The following is a 6,496-nucleotide window of genomic DNA, read 5'->3' as shown; positions in this document are numbered from 1 at the left end:
ACCCAAAATTTGCCAGTGCAGGCTACTGATCACATGCCTCTATATGACTGACCATCCTGTGTGATGGGGAGTTTTGAGCACCACTTAGCTAGCTTTTGACACACTGTACTCCCCTTCATATAGTCTAGGGCAGCTGCACAAATGAAGATGTACCTAATGTATTAGTAATAATAATAAAAATATTGACATGCAAAACGCATGTTCAGATATGTATTCCGTCACAAACATTTGGTTACGGTGAAAATGGTTACAGTGATGGGGGCGATGGTGGGGTAGGGGGGGGGGGGGGGGGTGGGGGTGTGTGGGGCAGGTGATGGGGCCAACGAGGTGTGTGTGTGTGTGTGTGTGTGTGTGTGTGTGTGTGTGTGTGTGTGTGTGTGTGTGTGTGTGTGTGTGTGTGTGTATATATATATTTTTGTGTGCGTCTATTTACTATTTGAACTTTGCAACATTGAGGTTTTAGTTCTTGGACCCCGCCTAACCGTCGAGGGCCGGCTCAAGTGCCATTCTTTAAGAAGTGTCGGTACTTAAGTGCCACTTGTATTTTTCATAAAGTAGAAAAAAATATGGGTTTACTTAAAACCCTTTAACTTGGTTTACAGAATCACAGTATTCCAGTATGGGGAGGGGGGGGGGGGAGGGAGGGGTCTAATGGGGGGGAGGGAGGGGGGTCTAATGCGATAAGAATGGGGTCAAATAATTTTAACCATAATTGACTGTGACGGGGACAGGAAGCCAGAGTGTATTCACACACGTTAGGCTTATATCGAGCCCCCCCCCCACCCTCCAGGTAGAATCACTGGCCCCGCCCAGGCTGCTACCCCCCCCCCCCCAACAACAAGCTGACTAACTCCTGAGTACCTACTTACTGCTAGGTGAACAGGAGCATTAGGTGATACGAAACGCGCCTAATCATTTCTGTCCCGCCCGGGATTCGAACCCGGCATTCTCGATTGTGAGTCGAGAACGAACCCGGCTGTGCTACTGGGACCCATTAAATGGGACGCGTGTGGACAAATTGGCACCAGAGTGTCCAATGGGGGAGAAGGGCAGGACAAATGGGTAAAGAGGGAGGGCGTTACCCTACACGATTGCTCAGTGCCCAACTACTTCGGCTGGACCGTAGAGCGACGGTCTCGCTTCATGCAGGTCGGCGTTCAATCCCCGACCGTCCAAGTGGTTGGGCACCATTCCTTCCCCCGTCCCATCCCAAATCCTTATCCTGACCCCTTCCCAGTGCTATATAGTGGTGATGGCTTGGCGCTCTCCCCTGGTAATTGCCTCCCTGAGTACCTGGACCCCAGCCTCCCTCAGGTGGACCCCAGCCTCCCTCAGGTGGACCCCAGCCTCCCTCAGGTGGACCCCAGCCTCCCTCGGGTGGACCCCAGCCTCCCTCAGGTGACCCCGGGGGTCAAGGTCCCACGGCGCCCTCACCACCAACTAGGAACATTCACCAAATTGGAAAACCAACTTTATCACATTCCTGGACGAGTAAACAAACACTCAGGAGAGCTGAAGCAAGCACAGGAGGAAGAGGGACAACAAAGACACACAACAAAGACACTAGAGGAGGACAGAGACGGGAGAGGAACAACCAGAGCGGAGGAGTCCTTAAGGCGGGGCCCAGGTTATTATTTGAGTTCCCTGGCGCGGGTTGACTGACACTCTGAGGGACACGCTGCGGCACGGAGCCTCTCACTCACTCACACACACACACACACACACACACACACACACACACACACACACACACACACTAGGTGCACGGTGAGTGACAGCCAAATGGAAGAAAAGACAGAGAATAGTCCCCGTGTGTGTGTGTGTGTGTGTGTTAGTGTGTGTGTGTGTGTGTGTGTGTGTGTGTGTGTGTGTGCGCGTGTGTAATTACCTAAGTGTAGTTACAGGATGAGAGCTACGCTCGTGGTGTCCCGTCTACCCAGCACTCTTTGTCATATAACGCTTTGAAGCTACTGACGAAGCTACGAGCTAGAAGCTAACTAGTGAAGCTACGACGAAGTTACTACTGAAGCTACTAGTGTGTGTGTGTGTGCGCGTGCGCGTTGTGAGCGAGAGTGTGTGTGTACACCCGCGTGTGAGTATATTTCCAGCCATGACGGTGTGGTAGCCAGCGCCTGGGGATGCCTGGGGATGCCTACACTCTGAGCTCATGAGCTGTAATGTCCTGTTTGGTCTCTCATTTATGTTTTCTAACACGCTTTGTGTATTGCCTGTGAAAAGGGGGGGGGGGTGTAGTGGGAGTGTGTGTGTGTGTTCATCTAGTACACACGCAGTTGTCCTTGCGAAGGTTGAGCTTCGGCTCTTTAGTCCTGCCTCTCAACCGTGTGTGTGTGTGTGTGTGTGTGTGTGTGTGTGTGTGTGTGTGTGTGTGTGTGTGTGTGTGTGTGTATTCACCTAGTTGTGCTTGCGGGGGTTGAGCTCTGCTCTTTCGGCCCGCCTCTCAACTGTCAATCAACTGTTTCTACTACTACTATTTTTTTTCCACACCACACACACACGCCAGGAAGCAGCCCGTGACAGCTGACTAACTCCCAAGTACCTATTTAATGCTAGGTAACAGGGGCATAGGGTGAAAGAAACTCTGCCCATCGTTTCTCGCCGGCACCCGGGATCGAAGCCGGGACCACAGAATCACGTGTCCAGCGTGCCGTCCGCTCGGCCGTCCAGCTATGTGTGTGTGTATGTATAGCAGGTTCTGTATTGAATAGCATAGTGTATGTCTTCCTTGGTTTGTAAAGAATAACACCGTGCGCGCGCGCCCCACGTGTGTGCGTGTGTGTGTATGTGTGTATGTATTGCGAGCTGCAGCTGTTGGACCCGGCGTTTTTGTCTCCGGGGTCATATTGCAAGGGCGTAATTGGTAGTTGTGACCCCTAGTGTTGACCCACAGCACAGCGCGGGACACGACTGCCTCCTCTCCTGGGGTCATTCCACCTATTTAGTCCTCGTGGCTCGTGGCGCCTCGTCCCTACGGCTCAGACCATAGTCTCCATCCACGCCCTTTTGTTCATGATGAACTGTTAGTGTTTGTTCACTGTGACTGTGTTAATCTTGACCTAGCGTGATCGCGACCTTGTGTGTGGGTTTAGGTTTCTGGTGTGTGTGTGTGTATGTGTGTATGCATGTGTGTATTACCCTGAAACAATACACAATAAGACAGTATATATATACAGCAAGTTCCAACACATCACACTGTGAAACAATAGAGAAGACCGCAAGTAGGTTCACCAGCACTGACCTTGACGTGAAGGGCGAGGAAGGTCACCAGGAGACCTGCCCACTCTCTCCGCTCCTGCTGCCCGTCGCCGCTGCCCGCCGCGGGTATCCTCACCCACCAGGAATTCCCCGCTCCCCGCCTCACCCACGGTATCCGTAAACTGTCCCCCTCTTGTGCGGCTTTCCGCGGGGCCGCAGAAATAACTCCACTCTATTGGAGTCGATTTCACTTAGCGTAGCATTTCGCGCGCGCGCGTAAGTGTCTGCGGTCGCCGCGGTGAGAAATTATTTTCCCAGGTCCATCTTCAGCCTCTTGTTATCTGGTTGTTAGTGCTCTGAGACCGGCTCCGTGAGGAGAATGTCTCAGGGGAATGTTCTGAGACCGGCTCCGTGAGGAGAATGTCTCAGGGGAATGTTCTGAGACCTGCACTGCGAGGAGAATGTCTCAGGGGAATGTTCTGAGACCTGCACTGCGAGGAGAATGTCTCAGGGGAATGTTCTGAGACCTGCACTGTGAGGAGAATGTCTCAGGAGAATGTTCTGAGGCCCAAAGCGTGAGGAAGACGTCTGAGGGCAGCGCTCTGAGGCCCGCAGCGTGAGGAAGACGTCTGAGGGCAGCGCTCTGAGGCCCGCAGCGTGAGGAAGACGTCTCAGGGCAGCGCTCTGAGGCCCGCAGCGTGAGGAAGACGTCTCAGGGCAGCACTCTGGGGCACAGAGCGTGAGGAAGACGTCTGAGGGCAGCGATCTGGGGCCCGCAGCGTGAGGAAGACGTCTGAGGGCAGCGATCTGGGGCCCGCAGCGTGAGGAAGACGTCTCAGGGCAGCGCTCTGGGGCCCGCAGCGTGAGGAAGACGTCTTAGGGCAGCGATCTGGGGCCCGCAGCGTGAGGAAGACGTCTCAGGGAAGCGCTCTGGGGCCCGCAGCGTGAGGAAGACGTCTCAGGGCAGCGCTCTGGGGCCCGCAGCGTGAGGAAGACGTCTCAGGGCAGCACTCTGGGACACAGAGCGTGAGGAAGACGTCTGAGGGCAGCGCTCTGAGGCCTGCAGCGTGAGGAAGACGTCTGAGGGCAGCGCTCTGAGACCCGCAGCGTGAGGAAGACGTCTCAGGGCAGCGCTCTGAGACCCGCAGCGTGAGGAAGACGTCTCAGGGCAGCGCTCTGGGGCCAGAAGCGTGAGGAAGACGTCTCAGGATACCTTGCTTCGTGGCATTGAAATCATCTGCACGGGGCAGGACGGCTAGTGTGGGGGGGGGGGGACACACTCGACTGGTGTCTCCGCGAGTGAGTGAGTGATTGCGTGAGTGAGTGAGTGAGGGAGCAGGCAGAGTGGAGCACCTCGCCGCACTCGTGGCCCCTGCTAGACTGCCATCACCGCCCTCCACCCCCGTCTGTGTACTCGAGCACCACTCTGGCCCCACACCACCACCCACCCACCCACTCTCACACTTAACTCCTCAGGTTTCCTCTCTTCCTCCCTTCCTCATCCTTTTCCTCCTCCTCCTCCTGCTTCTCCTGCTTCTCCTCCTCCTCCTCCTCCTGCTTCTCCTCCTCCTCCTCCTGCTTCTCCTCCTGCTGCTTCTCCTGCTTCTCCTCCTCCTGCTTCTCCTCCTCCTCCTCCTGCTTCTCCTCCTCCTGCTTCTCCTCCTCCTCCTCCTGCTTCTCCTCCTCCTGCTTCTCCTCCTCCTGCTTCTCCTCCTGCTGCTTCTCCTGCTTCTCCTTCTCCTGCTTCTCCTCCTCCTGCTTCTCCTCCTCCTCCTCCTGCTTCTCCTGCTTCTCCTCCTGCTTCTCCTCCTCCTCCTCCTGCTTCTCCTCCTCCTGCTTCTCCTGCTTCTCCTCCTGCTTCTCCTCCTCCTCCTCCTGCTTCTCCTCCTCCTGCTTCTCCTGCTTCTCCTCCTGCTTCTCCTCCTCCTCCTCCTGCTTCTCCTCCTCCTGCTTCTCCTGCTTCTCCTCCTCCTGCTTCTCCTGCTTCTCCTCCTGCTTCTCCTCCTCCTCCTCCTGCTTCTCCTGCTTCTCCTCCTGCTTCTCCTCCTCCTCCTCCTGCTTCTCCTCCTCCTGCTTCTCCTGCTTCTCCTCCTGCTTCTCCTCCTCCTCCTCCTGCTTCTCCTCCTCCTGCTTCTCCTGCTTCTCCTCCTGCTTCTCCTCCTCCTCCTCCTGCTTCTCCTCCTCCTGCTTCTCCTGCTTCTCCTCCTCCTGCTTCTCCTGCTTCTCCTCCTGCTTCTCCTCCTCCTCCTCCTGCTTCTCCTCCTCCTGCTTCTCCTGCTTCTCCTCCTGCTTCTCCTCCTCCTCCTCCTGCTTCTCCTCCTGCTTCTCCTCCTCCTCCTCCTGCTTCTTCTCCTCCCCCTCCTGCTTCTCCTCCTCCCCCTCCTGCTTCTCCTCCTCCCCCTCCTGCTTCTCCTCCTCCCCCTCCTGTTTCTCCTGCTTCTCCCGCTTCTCCTCCTCCTCCTGCTTCTCCTCCTCCTCCTCCTCCTGCTACTCCTCCTCCTCCTCCTGCTTCTCCTCCCCCTTCCCCTCCTCCTCCTGAGTGGACACGCCGCCACAGGGACAGTACTGGGTGAAGACGAGGGCCGGGGAAGAAGTACATACAAATGAAGAAATATCTGGCAAAGTAACAAATTATATAAAGTTAAAGAAAGAAAGAAAGCATCAATATCATCTTTGAAAGGTGTTGCAACCCGCCGTGAACACTGACTGTAGTGTTGCAGGTTGAGGCGGGCTGTCCTGACCAACACCAGCGACCTCTCCAGCCGGGCAAGAGTCTCCACCACACCACCATCATTGACCAAGAGTCTCCACCACACCATCATTGACCAAGAGTCTCCACCACACCATCATTGACCAAGAGTCTCCACCACACCATCATTGACCAAGAGCCACCACAACACCATCATTGACCAAGAGTCACCACCACACCATCATTGACCAAGAGCCACCACAACACCATCATTGACCAAGAGTCACCACCACACCATCATTGACCAAGAGTCTCCACCACACCATCATTGACCAAGAGTCTCCACCACACCATCACTGACCAAGAGTCACCACCACACCATCATTGACCAAGAGTCTCCACCACACCATCATTGACCAAGAGTCTCCACCACACCATCATTGACCAAGAGCCACCACAACACCATTGACCAAGAGCCACCACAACACCATCACTGACCAAGAGCCACCACCACAACACCATTGACCAAGAGCCACCACAACACCATTGACCAAGAGCCACCACAACACCATCACTGACCAAGAGCCACCACAA

At 55.3% G+C, this 6,496-nt stretch overlaps 1 protein-coding gene across 1 annotated transcript in view; it reads right to left on the bottom strand.

Moving 5' to 3' along the window:
• Nucleotides 1-4,609, bottom strand: part of LOC123773407 (mucin-2) — a 65,015-nt gene extending 60,406 nt beyond the window's left edge. Inside the window, exon 1 of the mRNA XM_069317951.1 lies at nt 3,257-4,609. The gene's annotated coding sequence lies outside the window, so the exon portion shown is untranslated. The remainder of the gene's footprint in view (nt 1-3,256) is intronic.
• Nucleotides 4,610-6,496: the final 1,887 nt, after the last annotated feature.

Source organism: Procambarus clarkii, chromosome 89 (genome assembly GCF_040958095.1).
Source record: "Procambarus clarkii isolate CNS0578487 chromosome 89, FALCON_Pclarkii_2.0, whole genome shotgun sequence".
Taxonomy (NCBI): domain Eukaryota; kingdom Metazoa; phylum Arthropoda; class Malacostraca; order Decapoda; family Cambaridae; genus Procambarus; species Procambarus clarkii.
The sequence above is the reverse complement of the archived record's forward strand: the minus strand, read 5'-3'. Positions and strand labels throughout refer to the sequence as shown.